The following is a 16,930-nucleotide window of genomic DNA, read 5'->3' on the forward strand; positions in this document are numbered from 1 at the left end:
ACAATCCTTGCTCAAGAATTTGCCATGATTACCCAATGCTTAAAGAATAAGGTCTTCAAGACTTACCACAATCTAGCCCCAACCCATGTTTTTAGATTTATTCCTTCCAAAATGTCTGCTGGGGGGAAAGTGGATGAAAGGGCTGAACCCACATCCCCAGACCATGTCTTGTGCTATTAACACATTGAATCATACCCTTCTCTGGATCTGGAAGACCCTCCCATTCCATATTCAACTACTCAAATCATTCCAAGATCCACTTCATAGGTTTTGTCTTCCACAAAGTCTCCCGTGATACCCTGGTTCAGGTCAATGAGCTGCCACCAGACTCTATGCCTTTCAATCACCCATTATTCCATTCTGACTGGCATTATATTGATCTGCGCCCATTAGATTATGAACTCAATGAGGGGTGGGGATGGTTTTATATTATGTTCCCCAGCCCCAAACTCAAAGTAGATGCTCTGGAAAATGAAGGAGAAGGGGAAGGGGGGAGGAGGACAGTGGCTAATTAGTGTGATAGAAGGAAGGAAGATACACTTATTAAGCACCTACTATATGCCAGGCACTGTACTAAGGGCTTTACAAAATATCATCCCATTTGATCCTTACAACAACACTGGGAAAGAAGAGCTGTCATTATCCCCATTTTATAACTGAGGAAACGGAACCAAACAAAGGTTAACTGACTTGCCCAATGTCACACAGCTAGTAAGTGTCTAAGGAAAAATCTAAACCCAGCACTCTATCCACCATATCACCTAGCCACCCTTGATGCCTTCCCTCTGAGATTACCTCCCATTTGCTTTGTATATATTGTATATATCTTGCATGTATTTGGTGGTTTGTGTCTTTTCTCCCTTATTGGAAACTCCTTGAGGGGAGGAACAGTATTTTTGCCTTCCTTTGTAGCTCCATACTTAGCACAAGGACTGGCACATGGTAAAGTCTCCAATAAACACTTGTTGTTGGCCTACCTATGTGACCTTGGATAGGTCATTATCTAATCAAGGCCTTACTTAGTCTCTTCATCTATAAAATGAAACGGTTGAATTAGCTGAAATCCAGAGGTCTCTGGTGCCTGCAGATCGAAGATCCTAGGATCTTCTTCCTCATATTTAATATTTAATTTAAGCTCTATTAAATAAGATCACAGGTTTTAGAGCTTAAAAGGATCTTACCCAGTCACTCTAATCTAATGTACTCATTTTGCAGATGAAGAAACTAGATTCAGAAAGCTGTAATAAGTTAACCAAAGTCACACCAGTAACAAATTGGGAATTGCAGATTCCAGCCCAGGTCTTCAGAATCCAAATTCTGTATTCTTTCCACTACAAGATGCCACCTCTCTCTGTTATTCCACAGTAACTTGGAGCTAATGTATCCTGAAACCAGATACTGATTAAAGACAATGAAGATCTTAGAAATGAATTCAAAATTATACCTTTCTCCCTCTCATATTACTTATAATGTCTTTGGATAATTTGATATAAAAGCCTAAAGTAGGGCGAAAAGTACGGTCCTGGGCACTCTGCCACTGAATTGATGCATGACCACGGATGAGCAAGTCTCTTCTCTCTCTGGGCTTTACAGTATAAGGTGAAGTGAAGGTTTGGCCAGATGGGTCTCTAAGGTCCCCCCTTCCAGGTTTGACAGTCTGTGTTCCAAGACCCCCTTTATCTCTAACCTTCTGTGTACACAAGTCTGAAGCCTGCCACATTCAAACCTCCCAGGCCACCCAAGACTGGTGTTAAGTTCACACCACTCATCCTCTGTCTGAATAGTCTTGCCTAGTTTCAGGTCAGTAAGCATCTCCTCAAATAAAAGTAATTGTGTGGAAACAGAAAGAAAGGAAAGAGAAGAAGATGATGAGCTCCTATCTGTACCTACCTCAGTGGGGAGCCCTGCTCCCTGCAGGGACAATGCAGCCCGTTGGCCTCAGCCTCCACATCCCCAGTTCTCCACCGTGCTCAATCTCAGCTTGGTCTCTTCCTCCTCTGGCCTGTGGTTTTTCAGATTTGGCCCATGTTGTGGATCTAAGAGAGAGGAGAAAGCAAGAAAGCAGAGCTCAAGCAGGTTGGCTGGGACCCATGGGGTTAACACCAAGGAAAGAGGGCTAGTGCTCGTAATGCAGCCTCCCCAGGACAGAGGGGATATTGGGCGTCTGCCAGAGGAAGGTATTTCCCCAGCCGCAGGAGAGAGTTCTCCCTACACACCTCCTCTACCACACGAGTAGCTGGGATGGGCTGGGGGGTGGGAGGGAGGCCTGTGTGGGAGGAGAAAAATGCTGATTCACAATAGGGATTTCTAGTTCTCCTAGAAAGAAGGGTGGGGAGGAAAGAGGACAAAGAGACAATGGAAGCAGGGCCAAGATGAGGTTTCCCAAAGTTGAGGGGGTTTCTGATGCTGAATCCCTGGCTTAGAATGCCTGTCCATAGAATTATACAATCAAAGAGCTGGGAGGGACTTCAGGGATCATCAAGTCCAATCCATAGCTGACAGGAAACAGTCTGGGTACCAGACTCAACACCCCTGCTCCTCCCTTCCTCCCTCCCTGCCTAGTGAGGCAAGCTCACAACTCACCTCCTTCACAAAAAGACAATGAGAAGGCTTGAGACCATGCCAAAGAAAAAATGGCTGAAGGAAAAAAAGGATGTTTAGCCTAGGACATAAACTCTTCAGTGATGAGGAATTTCCCCATCAGTGAGTAGTACTTCTTGACACATAGTAGGTACTCTGGAAATATTTGCTGACTGAGTGACTGATAGACAAAAGAAAATCTATGGGAGGGGAGGTATGATAGCTATCTTTATTCAAGAGCTGACATATGGAAGAGGGCTATCTGCCATGAGCTCCCCCTTCTTCCTCACTCCACCTCTCAAAAGCCTCTTCATTCATCTTCTTGTTCTGCATAGCCCCAGGGAGCAGGAGAGGAGGGGGCAATGCTGAACAGGATCCGAAAGACTGGTGAACAGTATCAGAAAGACTCATTCTTCCAGACCACCTTCATCTGTATTCATTTTTCCCTTCCTGACCAAAGAACAAACTAGATAGTCTGTATCAGACACTTTAAGTACTTGATTCTCTACAGTCTTGCACTGCTGTCTAACTGGAACTAGAGTCTCAGGATTGGAAGGAAAAAAGCACCTCGGAAAATAGGTGATGCAGTGGGTAGAGTTAGAAATCTAAAAGACCTGAGTTCAAATCCTGCCTCAGAAACTTACTAGCCATCTGACATTGAACAATTTACCTTACTTCTGTTTGCCTCAGTTCTCTGATCTGTAAAATTGGGACATTAAGACACCCACCTCACTAAGTTGCTTTGAAGATAACAATATACATGTATGTATTTGTGTGAGTGTGTGTACAGTCTCATAAAACCTGAAGTGCTGTATCAATGTTAGCTATTATTACTAAGTGGATGAGGAGAAAATAAAGAGAAAAAGAAGAAATCGTTAAAGAAAGCAAGCTCCTACAGGAGATAATCAACAGCCTAAGCGAAGGAATCAGCCTTGGCCCTTGCCAACAGGCCCACCTCTGCAGCAAGAAAGGAAAGCCAAGGAAAAAGCAGGATAAATGAAGAAGGCTTTTGAGAAGTGGAGTGGGGGAGAAGAGGGAACTCATGATGGATGGCCTCTGTTTTCTCAGTAAAGTAGGAAGCAAGCTCATCTGCTGAAAGAGAAGGGCAGTGGGGGGTGGGGTGTAGGAGGTATGGGGAGAATGAAGGTTTGAAACACTTGCTGTGGAAAGTGTGAGTAAGAGACCATGGTGAAGAATGAAAGGATTTCACCACGGCAGTGAGGACCCAACTGAGATCAGGTAGCACACATTTTCAAGTGGACCCATCTGGAATGGCTATGGGCTTTCTCTCAGTATATTCAGCAGCAGCATGGGTAGGAAAAACAAAGGCAGAGAACAGGAGCAAGCCAGGCCTGTGGTTTGGCAATGTGCGACTGTAGGCAGGACAAGGAGCCCGAGGATTTGAGGATGTCTGATAACAGATGATCAAACAATTGAAAACTATGAAGGGAAGGAGAACAGAGCCAGGGCAATTAACTGGGAGAATTAGGAAAGTTAGTGGCAGTGGAGGCCATCAGGAAAACACAGTATTGCTTTAAGAAGAAGAAAGACATGAGGAAAGACTGACGGGTTTGAGAGAAGACTTTCAAAGATGAAAATCATGGAGGTGAAAAATTATAGATAATGGGTAAATTGTTGTGTTTATCCTTCATTCTTGAAGAGGACCATGACATCAGGGAGATGATGACATGACTTGCAGTTGACTTTTATTTGAGTGAAGGAGGGTGAAAAATTATGGGTAATGAGTAGGCCATGGGGATCACCATCCGTGTATGTAACTGAGGTAAAGGGAAGACTAAGGCATGGGAAATAAGGAGGCTGATGTACATTGACATGTACACTGAAGTATCTGAGTTTGAGGGACAGGATTGAAAAAAACAGGAAGAGTGAGTCAGGTACTGACTTCCCTAAGAAAAGAAGCAGCCTAGTGATAGTGACAGGGAGTAGGGTTGGGTGAGAAACGTGGATAAAAAAAACCTCCATGGAGAAGGGGCTGCTGAATAATGGTGACCAAGGGACAGTCAGAGAAATGAGAATGAGAAATTGAGAATAACTCTCCCTCCTGTCCCAGTGTTTGGGTAGGGAAGGAATAAGAGAAAGAGTACTCAGGATTAGGTGACCATGAATGTCATCTTATTGGGGGAGAGCCTGGTTCCAAACAAGACAAGAAAATAGAGTGTGAAGTGAAGAAATCCATGATTGCTCAAAGATCAAGGATTCTAGAGAGCAGACAATGAAAGACTGTGGAGTAGCAAGTCAAAAAAGGATAGAGCTGAGAGGATAAGTAGGAGGAGAGGATTTTCAAGCAGATTCAGTTGATATAGACACTGAAGGATGAGGATGATAGGGGGTAAAAGCTGGGAATTGATCTCTCATATTCAAGTCAATAAGTTATGTAAGTATTTACTATGAGTTGAAGACTGGGGGCACATAAATAGGGGTATAAACAGTCCCTGCTCTCAAGGAGCTCACAGACTAATACAAGAAACAACATCCAAATGATAATGTACAAACGAGATAGACATGATAAATTGGAAATAATCACAGAGGAAGGCGCTAGCATTAAGGGGGCCCAGCAAAAGCTTCTTACAGAGGATGGGATTTCAGCCAAGACCTGAAGGAAATGAGGAAGTGGAAAAAGGAGAGAATACATCGTAGGCACAGTGGACAGCCAGGAAAAACGCACAGTCAGAAAAAAAAAATTGTGTGCCCTTCCCACTCCACCAAAAAAGAGAAAGAAAATGCACAGTCAGAAGATGGAGTGTCTTATGTACAGAACATCAAGGAGATCAGTGTCACTGAACTGTAGAGTATATGGAGGGGAGTAAGACATAAGAAAACTGGAAAAGCAGGAGGGATCCAGATTATAAAGGGCTTTAAAAGACAAACAAAAGATTTTATAGTTGTTCCTCCTAATAAAGAGGCCCCCAAATTTACTGAATGAAGAGGGAGAATAGTCAGACCTGCAAATTAAGAAGATCCCTTTGGCAGCTGAGTAGAGGAGTGGGGAATGAGTAGTTAACAGGGGTCATCTACCACCAAGTGACCTGTGATGATGGGGCACCGGGTAAATGTGGGCCCTCACTGTCTATGACTAGCAAGATCCCTCAGAGTTCTGAAAGCTGGTGCTCGAGGAAAAATAAGGCAGTGATTAGGATGCTAAGAGACTGGGATGATTTAAAGGCTACTTCAGGAAAGGAACTCTCCTCATTGCCTTGATGCATAGAGACAGAGGCTTGAAATCTCATAATTCTTGGAGCACAAGTATCTAAGAAGTTGCACAGAACTTCTCAAGACTTATCAAAACATAGGACTGCCACCAAATTCTGGTGACTTATGTGGAGGTCAGTAGTCATTCCAGAAAGAGCTAGAAAATACTGCTGAAGATCATAAAGTCTTGGGCAAGTAAATAAAGTTCTTAGGGGAACAGAAGATATTTTCATCCCTGCTTCCTGGATCTGACGAAAAGAAATGCTGATTTAGGAAGTCAGACAGTTAAGAATGGGGCATCTGACCCTTAAAACATAGAAACAACACACTCCTGATACCTAACAAGGCTTTGTAAGAATATATTTATATGGAGTCTTATAAATCATACAAATGAAAAGAACTTTAAACAGCAAAGGAAGAAACTGGGAGAAAACTGCCTATAAATATATCCAGGAAGCTGATTACCCCAAGAAGTAGCTATAATATCAAAGAAGATTAGACACAGAAACATTCAGAAATTCAAGGAGACAAAATACAAAAAAAGAGCAAACAATAAAATTTTTTACTTCAAATCTCTATAAACAAACACATAAAATATCAGTGAAACAGAGGATTCACTAGACCTCTTAATGCAAGGAGGCAAACACAACTTCACAGGTATCAAAGGGGAGGGAGAAGGGAAAAAGATGCATATCTGTGAACTATCATCAAGTGAGCATAATTTCTAGCTCTGACACAGTTCCTAAAAATAATAATAAAGGGATAGCTTGTGAAAGTCTAGAAAAGAGAACAGTTATCCCAGCCTGGCTTCTTTAAGAACAGGTCAAGCTAGACTAACTTCATTTCCTTTTTTGACGGGATTACTAGGTTAGTGGATATGAGAAATGCTACAAATAAGATTCACTCAAATTTTAGCAAAGCAGTTGATTAAAATCTCATGCTATTTTTGTGGGAAAAGGTGGAGAACTTTAGGGCATGGGTTAGTACAGTAAGAAATATTCAGAACTGGTTAAATGGACAGATGCAAAGAGTAGCCGTTAATGGCTATATGTCAAGTTGGAAGGAAGTTTCCAATGGAATGTCCCTGGATCTGTGCTTGGTCCCATGAAGTTTCTATTTTTTTAAATCAATAGCTTGTATAATGTTATCAATGGCATGTTTATAAAATTTGCAGGTGACATAAAGCTAAGAAGGGTAATTAGCACCCAAATGTCAGAGTTAGGATTGAAAAAAGATGTATGACAGGATTTGTTCTGTAAGTTTGGATTCAGTCAAAAGGCTATACTTTGAGGACCCAGAGGGCCACATGCAGCCTTGAAGCTGCAGGATCCCCTCTCCTAGCACTCAGGACTAGAAAATCAGGATAGGTCCAAAATACCAACTTCACAATTCAAAAATGAAAAAGGTATCCCTAGAAAAAAGTCTGAAAAAGTTCAATCATTTATTAAGTACCTACTATGAGCCTGCACTAGATACTATGTCCAACCACTGTGCTAGGCCCTGAGGATATAGAATGAAACAATGCCTACTTTCAAGGAGGATCTGGGCAAATTAGGAGATGAAAAGGTCAATATAAATCAGCAGATGATACTGATAATCCAAAACACAAATGTGACCTTAGGCTGGATTAAGAGACAGAGTATTCAAGACTGGGAAGGTGAGAGTCCCACTGTCTTCTTATTTGGTCAGAGAATTCTGTTCATTTGGTGTCACATTTTACAAAGGGCACTGATAAGATGGAGAAATTGAAGGTAATCATGAGGGTGAAGGTACAAGATCATGAGGTAGATTACTGGTGCAATGGTCCTAGAGTCTGAAAGACCTGAGTTCAAATCCATCCTCAGACACTTACTAGCTATGTGATTCTGGGCAAGTTACTTCACCTGTTTGCCTCAGTTTCCTCATTTGTTAAATGAGGATAATAACAGCATCAATTATTCACAGAGTTATTTAGTATGAAATGAGACAACAAATACGCACCATTTAGTAAATCTTAAATAATCTTTGTAAATCTTACATACAGAATAGATACAAAGTAACCAGAGAGATAAGGAAATAGCAGCTGGGGGTGGGGTACATCTAACTCAACCTTCACATTTTATAAATGAGGCAACAGAGACTCAGAGAGATTAAGTAATCTTCGTATGGACACAAAGGGTTAAAGGCATGACTGAAACCCAAATTCTCACTCCAAACCCAGCACTCACTACGCCCACCATGTCATCATGATTCAAATGTCCAATCGATTCAATTAAATGGAACTGAACCACACATGGAGAGAAGGAAGGATGAGATGAGTGCCAGAAGGCAGGGGGTTTATTGAAGAATCTTTCTCAGATAAAAAGAGGACAAGAATAAGGAAAGACTACACACTCCTCTAGGGGAGAATCCTGTGTGACTGGAGGGGGTGGTGGGAATGGGAAGTAAGAGACAAGAGGATCAGAAAAGGAATTGGGTCAGAGGCAACAGGCTTTCGCTTCAGGATTATTAGTTCATTTAAGGTCTTCAGCCTAAGCCAGAATATAGGTTTTACCAGCCTCAGTAACATCAACCATGGGGCAAATAAGAGGGTGAGAATTGGAAACAAGGTCAACATGAGTTTGAAAAAGAGATAAGAAGAAAGATCAGAAGTCAGAGATTGGCTGCCTTCCCATTCCCTAATAAAGTGAGGGAGCAGATGGGATATCATTTTGGATATCAGAACAAGAGTTCAGTGGGAAATGAAGAGAGCCAAGAACTGGCAGGAAAAGCAATGAGAATTGAACTCTAGGTCACTGGGGGCAAAAGTAGTTGCTGTCTGTGGTCCTGAACCTGAAGACAAGAGATCTCTGCTACCCATAATCAGAAAACCTCATTTGTAACCAACAGAGCCTACCACAGAATCTCAGTACTGAAAGGTATTAAAACCTCGGAGACTATCTTGTCCATTCTACAGCTGAACAGAAATCCCCACTACAGTCATCCAACCCAGGACTTTGCTTGAAGAGCTCCAAGTTGGGATGAATTGGCTATCTCCTAAAGCAACCCATTATGTTTTTAGATGATTCTAATTATTAGCAAGTTTTCTTCATATCATACTCAAATTTTTTATTTTACAATTCCACCCACTGCACCTAGTTTTACCCCCCAAAAAAAGTCAAAATGAAACTCAAGAGTTTTCTGAGTAATTTAACAATAACTTTTTTTTTCTGTAGCATTTTAAAAGGGTTCTGGAAGTTAAATGATTTTTTTAAGTCTCTCTACCTTTCCCAGGCTGAAAATTCAGGGACTACTCACAGACCAGATGCTACTCCAGTAGTCACAGGAGCTTTGACTTTCTCCATATCCAATGTGGGTTGGTTTTCCCCTCTTTAAGCAACCTGTTGGCCCCTTGATGTCCAGGGTTTATCATATTAATGTCAAACTCAGTCTGGACATTGATCAGTTTAGCTCTCTGGAGCTCAGAACTCTGGAGCTCAAGAGATTTGCCAGTTTCCGCTTCCCCTTAACAGCAAGCATTACAGGCATCCATCACCACATCCAGCTAGAAGTTACATGTTTCCCCAAATTCACACAACTATGGGATATGAAACTGTATACCCTTTGATCCAGCAATACTAGTACTAAATCTGTACCCCAAAGAGATCATACAAAAGGGAAAAGGAGCCACATGTACAAAAATATTTATAGGAGCTCTTTCTGTGATGGCAGAGAATTGGAAATTGAGGGGACACCCATCAACTGGGGAATGGCTAAGTAAGTTGCAGTATATGAATATAATGAAATACTACTGTTCTATGAGAAATGATGAGCAGCTGAATTGCAGAAAACTCTATAAAGACTTACATGAACTGATGCTGAGTGAAGTGAGTAGATCAAGGAGAATATTGTACACAGCAACAGCAGCATTGTGTGATGATAAACTTAGCTATCTTTGATAGACTTAGCTCTTCTCAGCAATGAATGATACAAGACAATTCCAAAAGACTCATGATAAAAAATGCTATCTGCATCCTGAGAAATAACCATGGTGTCTGAATGGAAATTGAAACATACTATTTTCTCTTTTTTTGTTTTTTTCTTTCTCTTAGTTTTTCCCTTTTGTTCCAATTCTTCTTTCACAACATGATTAATGTGGAAATATGTTTAATATGATTGTACATGTATAACCTATATCAGATTCCATGCCATCTTGGAGAGTAGAGAGAGGAAGGAGAAAAAAACTGGAACTCAAAATCTTATAGAAGTGATTGCTAAAATTTTTAATTAATTTTTTTTAAAGAAAAAAGAATGATTCCTGCACTGGGTGCTAGTTTAACTAGGATGACACTTTGAGGTTCTTTCTAGCCTAAAGTTCTGTGAATATACATATACTACATATACTACAAATTTTACAACTTGTTTAGCAAGAAGTCCCCTACATTGAGAGAAGCAAGACATGATCCAGAGCAACAAACTTTGAATCAGTCATTGTCACTGACAGAAATTCAGCAAGTAACTCTTACCCTCTAAGCCTCAGTTTCCTCATCTGTATGATAGAAGGCAGAACACTATAATGGAAATAATGTTGGATTTGTAATCAGGAAAACTAGGTTCCAATTTTGGCTCCACCATTTACTAGCTATATTCATGACATTAGTCAAGTCACTTTACATCTGAATCCCAGTTTCCTCTTGTGTAAAACAAGGAATAATATTTATAATGCCTATCATTCAGGAAAGTTATACGGGAAGATCTTTGTAAATCGATAGAGTGTGTCTTTTTAATAACACATCATAGTGTCATCCTAATGAATGAATGTGGTAAGCAATGTGAATATTAATTTATAAATCAGTGATAATAATAGCTGATACTTCTGTGGTACTTTCGGTTTTCAAAGCCCTGGTTTACATGCATCATTTCATTTAATCCTCACTACAACCGAGTGAGACAGGTACCATTATTATCTCCATTTTTTGGAAGAGGAAACTGAGATGCAGAGAGGCTAAGCGATTTGCCAAGATTCACACTACTAGTAAATCTCAAATTCTGGGACAGAATTTGAACACAAATTTTCCTAACTGCAAGGCGAGCTATGAAAAGCTGCCTCTACGGTGCAATATCATTATGAGATATAAACTATAATAAGTAAAAATCATTATTTCCATTTCATCTACAACACAGGACTGGATGAATTAGCTCTCAGCAAAAACTTAAAGCAGATGCACTGAGCTTCTAAATTCATTAGGTTGGGGAAAGCAGCAATGTCACAGATGGCCAAAAAGACTGATGCCAAGTCCTAGCTCTGATGCTTAGAGCTATGTGATCCCAGACCTCAGTTTCCACAACTGTAAAATGGGAACAATAATCTTTTCCACTGCCTATCTCCCAGGGCTATATGACAAGGGAATTTTGTAAATCCAAAAGTGTTATGGAAATGGGAACTATTATTATAGTTAGAGGAAGGAATAGGCTGGTTTGGCCTTTTTCTGGATCAACCTCAGAGCAGCTCCAACCCACTACAAGACACAGTCTGATGCCTGGGAACTTTCTCCTGACTTGGCAGCTGAGCTGTGGGGGCCTTTTCACACAGGAACTAAACAAACGTGGCTGTCAGTGCTGTGCTCAGAACTCTCAGCCTCAGGGTCAGGTCACTCCGAAAAGGAAAAAAAGTCAGACGCTAAATGAACAAACTCAGGCAGGAAAAAAAATCACTCCTTGATTTTCTCAGAACTTCTGGATATCAGGTCTAGGGCCTGGGCCAAGGGCTGTCATCTGGCTGACTTTGGAACAATATCACAGCCTGGGCACAGGGGAGCTTAAGCACAGTGGGATTTGTCATCTCACTGACACCACTGGGTGGAACACGGGAAAGGAAAAGGCTGTGACACATACACACACAAACACACACACACACACACACACACACACACACACACACACACACACACACACACACACACACACACACCCCAAACTACAGAAGGAAGCCAAATATCAACTGATAGCCAAAATAGAAAAATCTATCACAGGTAGATTTCTCAAACCAGCCTTGGTTCACTAATGCATTCAGCAACCATTAACTGAGCATCTACCATCCAATCCTAAACCAATCCCCAAAAATACTTTTATTAAGTGTGTCTGTGCCATGCAATATACTCTATTGAGTACTTTGGGACTAGAAATTACTGATCTACTTGGACAGTTATAGAGGGGGAAGGAGAGAGGCTGCCTCTTGTAATGGTACACTTCCTAACCATAATGACTTTCTGAAAGCTGTCTCATTAAGTAGTGAGTTTCTGTCACTAGAGGTGTTCCAGAAAAGACTAGTTAAAGATTTGTTAAAGATGTTGGAAAGGGGATTCCTGATCAGGTACATGTCAGATTTGAGCAAGAAAGAATTGGAAAGAAAGGGAAAAGTCATGAAGAGGCAGATTTACAATGGGAGCTTCAGGAAATCATGAATTTCCCCTTTCCTGGAGGTCTTCAAGCAGAGGCTGGATGTCCACTGGTTGAGGATATGGGGGGGGGGGGGGGGGGGATGGACAGAAAGGCTCCGGATTCCATGTCCTCCCAGATTGTTCTAGCTTGGAGATTTTACACTTCTATGAAGACACTGCCCCTGCTTTCAAAGAGCTTACAATCCAACAGGAATTGTAATACATACCAAAATAGGGTATGGGATAAAAGGAAGAGAGAGAGAAAAGGGAACAAGCAGTTGCTGTGTGCCTATTATGTGCCAGACATTGTACTAAATTGTTGTTGTCCAGTCATTTCAGTCATGGTTTACTCTCCATGACTCCATTTTGGGGTTTTGTTGGCAAAGATACTGGAATGATTCATCATTTCCTTCTCCAGATCATTTTCCAGATGAGGAAAGTGAGGCAAAGAGGGTTAAGTGATTTGCCCATGATCACGCAGCTAGTAAGTGTCTGAGATTTTAACTCCTAAAGAGGAGTCTTCCTGATTCCAAGCCCCCTCACAACAATCCTTGGAGATAGGTGCTACTATTATCCCTATTTTATAGTTGAGAAAAGTGAGGCAGACAGAAGATAAGTGAATTACCCAGGGTCACATAATGAGTAAGTGACTAAGGCCAACTTTGAACTCAAGTCTTCCTAATTCCAGGCCCAGCACTCTCTCCACTGTACCACCTAGCTGCTACTGCTAAAGAGAGCTGCAAAGCACCATGAGATCAGAAGAAGTAGCAGAGGGGATAGGGGAGCTAAGCCTTCAACGATGAGTAAGGCTTCAATAGTCAGAGCTGGAAGGGCTCAGGGAGGGGCGTATTCCACACTGGACACAGAATGTAGAGTAGCAGAGATCAGTTGGGAATCGGAAGACTAAGGCCCTACCACCTACTAGCCAGTAGCCTGACTCTATCGTCTCCCTTCTCTGTCTTACCTTTTCCTCACCCAGACCTTTGAATGAGAGCTGTTTTCCAGGCCTGACTTGCTCTCCCTCCTCCTCACCTCTGCCCTTGGCTTTCTCTAAGATTCAACACAAATCCCATTTTGCACAAGAGGTCTTCCCTAGACCCTCCTACCCTACTTTAGTGCCTTTCATCTGACATTACCAGTCATTGACACTGTATATGCCTATGGTTGGCTAGATGATGACACTGTGGACAGAGCACTAGACTTAGAGTCAGTAAGACCTGAGTTCAGTTCCACCCTTGGCAAGTCACTTATCCTGTTTGTCTCTGTTTCCTTAAATATTAAAATGGAGGTAATAACAGTACCTGTCTCCCAGGGCTTTTGGGAGGATCAAATGAGATTATATTTGTAACATACTTAGCATGTTGCCTGGCACATAGTAGGCTTATATAAATACTTATTCCCTTCCTTACCTCCCCCTTTGACTATACATAGTTCTTTACATCTTATCTCCCCCATTAGAATTCATGCTCACTAAGGACCAGGCTGGTTTTTTTTGCCTATATTTGTATCCCAGAACTTAACAGAGTGCTTAGCACATAGTAAATGCTTAGTAAATGCCTATTGACAGACTAAGAGTAAAATGGAGAGATTACTTGCCCTACATAACTTACAGAGCTGTTGGGAAGTTATAATAAAGTTGATATATATAGAACACCTTACAAACTACAAAACATTACATAAAGGTAAGCTATTATTAATTTTCTTATTCAATGCAAAAGGAATGTAAGCAAAGGCAAGGAAGTGGGGAAATTTGGGCAAGGTTTGGCTCAAACATAAAGACCATGACAGGGAAGAAGGCAAAAGAGAAACATGTTTGGAGAGCTGTACTGGAATAGAGTAGTGGAGGGCCTCAAATGTCAGACTAGAGACTGGACTTTATTTGGCAGGCAAAAGAAAAGGGAGATGGGGATAGCTGTCTGATAGATTGTACAGTGCAGGGAGAGAAAACAAGAAACATGTTGGCGTGCTGCATTCCACACAAGAGAGGCAACCTGTGGCTTAATTTAGCATCTCAGATTGAGTGCTCGCTGTAACAGAAAATAACTGTGTCATTAGCCACCCACTGCCAGCCTGGGATGATGGCTGGTTCAACAGGAAAAATCTTATTCATATGAATTACCTCCTCCCTTTCAACTTACTTGTTCATAGAATCACAGAATCTCAGAGTTTTCAGACACCTGAAAAACTCCCAAGTTCAACCTATGGTCCAACAGAAATGTTGTCTACAATCTTCCTCATGAGTGGCCATGGAACCTTGGCTGCCCTGCCCAGAAAAGATATGCCTGTTTTTAGGTAGCTTGGGTTCAGCAGGTCCAACAGCCATCTGGGTATAGTGATAGTTACTCCAGACTGCATGCTAAGTGTGAGAAGGATCCTACTAAACCCACAGAAAAGACTGGAGGGGAGGAGAGGGAGAGAACAAGAGATTAGCCTTTAAACCTCTTAAAAGAGACCATGTGAAAGCAGGAACACACTTGTTCTGCTCAGCCCCAGTAGATACACTAGCTGTGATGGAGGGAATCACACAGAAGCCAGTTTGGGCTCAATCAAACCAAAAACTTCCTAACAATTAAGGCTATCCCCCCATGGACTGAGCTGGCTGCTGCATGGGGGAGCGAGTTTCCAGGTACTAGAGACATTCTGATGGAGACGAGACTAGCTATGCATCTAGAGAGGTAGTATAGAAGAGATTCCTGCATTAGGCTTGGGAATTGAGGTCTTTGTCTTCAAAGGTCCTTTCCAACTGGAAGGCTCTACTATCCCTGTGTGCTGAGAATAAAAGGAAGAACTGGTTAAACTCGGTCCAAACCCTTTCAGCTGTCTTTATCAGGTCCTCAAAAGGGCACCTCTAATGCCAGTAGGTGAAAAGATCAGCCCAGTCACATTCTACTGTGTGTGTGTGTGAGCGCACATGCATGCATGCACACATATGCCCATTTGAGGAGAGAGAGAGAGATCGGAGAGAGGGGAGAAAAGGGAGGAAAAGAGTTAGGGAAGGAGGAAGAGGAGAGGAGGGAGAGGAAGACAGAGACAGAAAGAAGAGACAGAGAGATGGGAAAAAGAAATAGGAGAGAGAAGAGGAGGGACAGATAGGGAGGAAGAGAGATAAGAGACAGACAGAGACCAAGCTATAAAATCACAAAACCTTAGAGTTTGAAGAGACTTTCTCAAAGCATCTGGTCCAGTCTGTCCCTGAACGAGAATTCCCTCACCAACATCCTAGCAAGTAGCCAGGAACCTTTTCTTGAAGGTCCCAAGCAAGAATAATTCATTCCAGGCTCAGTCTATTCCAAACTGTTCAGGAAGTTTCAGGAAGGCCTGAATGTGCCCCTTTGAAACATCCACCCATTGCTCCTAGTTCTGCCATCTGTGGCCAATTCCAATTGTAATTCCACAAAAACAGCCCCTTCAAATACCTGCCCTCTTCTCTCATCCTTGCTCCCAAGTCACTGGATAACAGATTGCAGACTAATCATCCTCAGTTTCTCCAACTGAGAAGCCTCCTCTTCATAGTTTTCAATATCCTTCCTAAAATGTGACACAGAAATATAAGGCATGGTGGGGTACAGCAGAACTATCACCTCCCATCTTACTGAAACAGCACTGAAATTGGAACAATTGGCTTAAACCAGTACCAGCTAGCTCAAGCATACCCATACATAGGGATAAAGAGGTACTTTAATGATTGGGAGAAAGGGGGAAAGAATGGTACTGTATTAGATTAGGAAATACTACCTAACAATCAAAACTATCCAAAAGTGGAACGAGCAACCTCACTTTGTAGAGAGATACCCCATCACTTGAAGTTCAGAATGGAATGCCAGCTGTGAGGAATGTTTCTTCCTTCTATTCAAGTTCTCCTGTGCAGTAAGGTGGTGCAGTGGATAGAGTGCTGGGCCTAGAGTCAGGAAAACCTGAGTTGAAATCCAGCCTCAGACATTTACCAAATGTATGACCCTGGGCAAGTCACTTAACCCTGTTTCCCTCAGTCTCCTCATGTGTAAAATGAGAAGAAAATGGCAAACCACTCTGGTATTTCTGCCAAGACAATGCCAAATGAGGTCACAAAGAGTCAGATACAACTGAAATGACTGAACGACCACAGGTTCTAGAAAGAATAGACCAAGAAAGAACTAGGACCTTTGAGGAAACATTACCAAGAGATTTGAATTTTTCATTTATTTATAATTTGGATTTTCCTCATAGTTTTAATTTTTCTTTATTTATAGGTATTTGTTTACATGCTATATCCATCCCTCAAGAGTTCCCTGAACTGCCCTTGACACTGAGGAAAGGAACTGTCATTGTTCACCTTGGCACCAAGCCTTCTGTTCAGTGGATGTTTAACAAATGTAAAGTGAATTAAATTGACTAGAGGCTTAAACAAGAAAAAGTTGACTGAATTCACAGGGTTGCACCTCTCAAGAATAATACAGTTGGAAGGTCAGGAGAGACAAGCCTATGAGTCCAATACTGACTGGTCTCCAATGTCTAGGTACAAATTTAGGGAATATCACACACACCCTCAACATATACTTTCAAGACTCAGCATAAAATGCATAGAAATCATCATCATAGAAATCATCAAAAAAATCACAAATCTACTGTGATTTGGAGTTGTTTCACTGTAGCATGAAGACGATAGAGTCAGAAATTTAAAATGAAAAGGGAATTTAGAGGTCATCAAGTCCAGATCTTTATTTTACAGGTGAGGAAACAGAGGCAAACAGGGTTTAGTGACT

At 41.6% G+C, this 16,930-nt stretch overlaps 1 protein-coding gene across 1 annotated transcript in view; it reads right to left on the reverse strand.

Annotated features, from left to right (window-relative positions):
* The window catches only part of PTP4A3 (protein tyrosine phosphatase 4A3), a 208,310-nt gene that overhangs the window by 138,495 nt on the left and 52,885 nt on the right, over positions 1–16,930 (reverse strand). The window contains exon 2 of the mRNA XM_072602931.1: positions 1,891–2,036. The gene's annotated coding sequence lies outside the window, so the exon portion shown is untranslated. The remainder of the gene's footprint in view (positions 1–1,890; positions 2,037–16,930) is intronic.

Source organism: Notamacropus eugenii, chromosome 4 (assembly GCF_028372415.1).
Source record: "Notamacropus eugenii isolate mMacEug1 chromosome 4, mMacEug1.pri_v2, whole genome shotgun sequence".
NCBI classification, from domain to species: Eukaryota; Metazoa; Chordata; class Mammalia; order Diprotodontia; family Macropodidae; genus Notamacropus; species Notamacropus eugenii.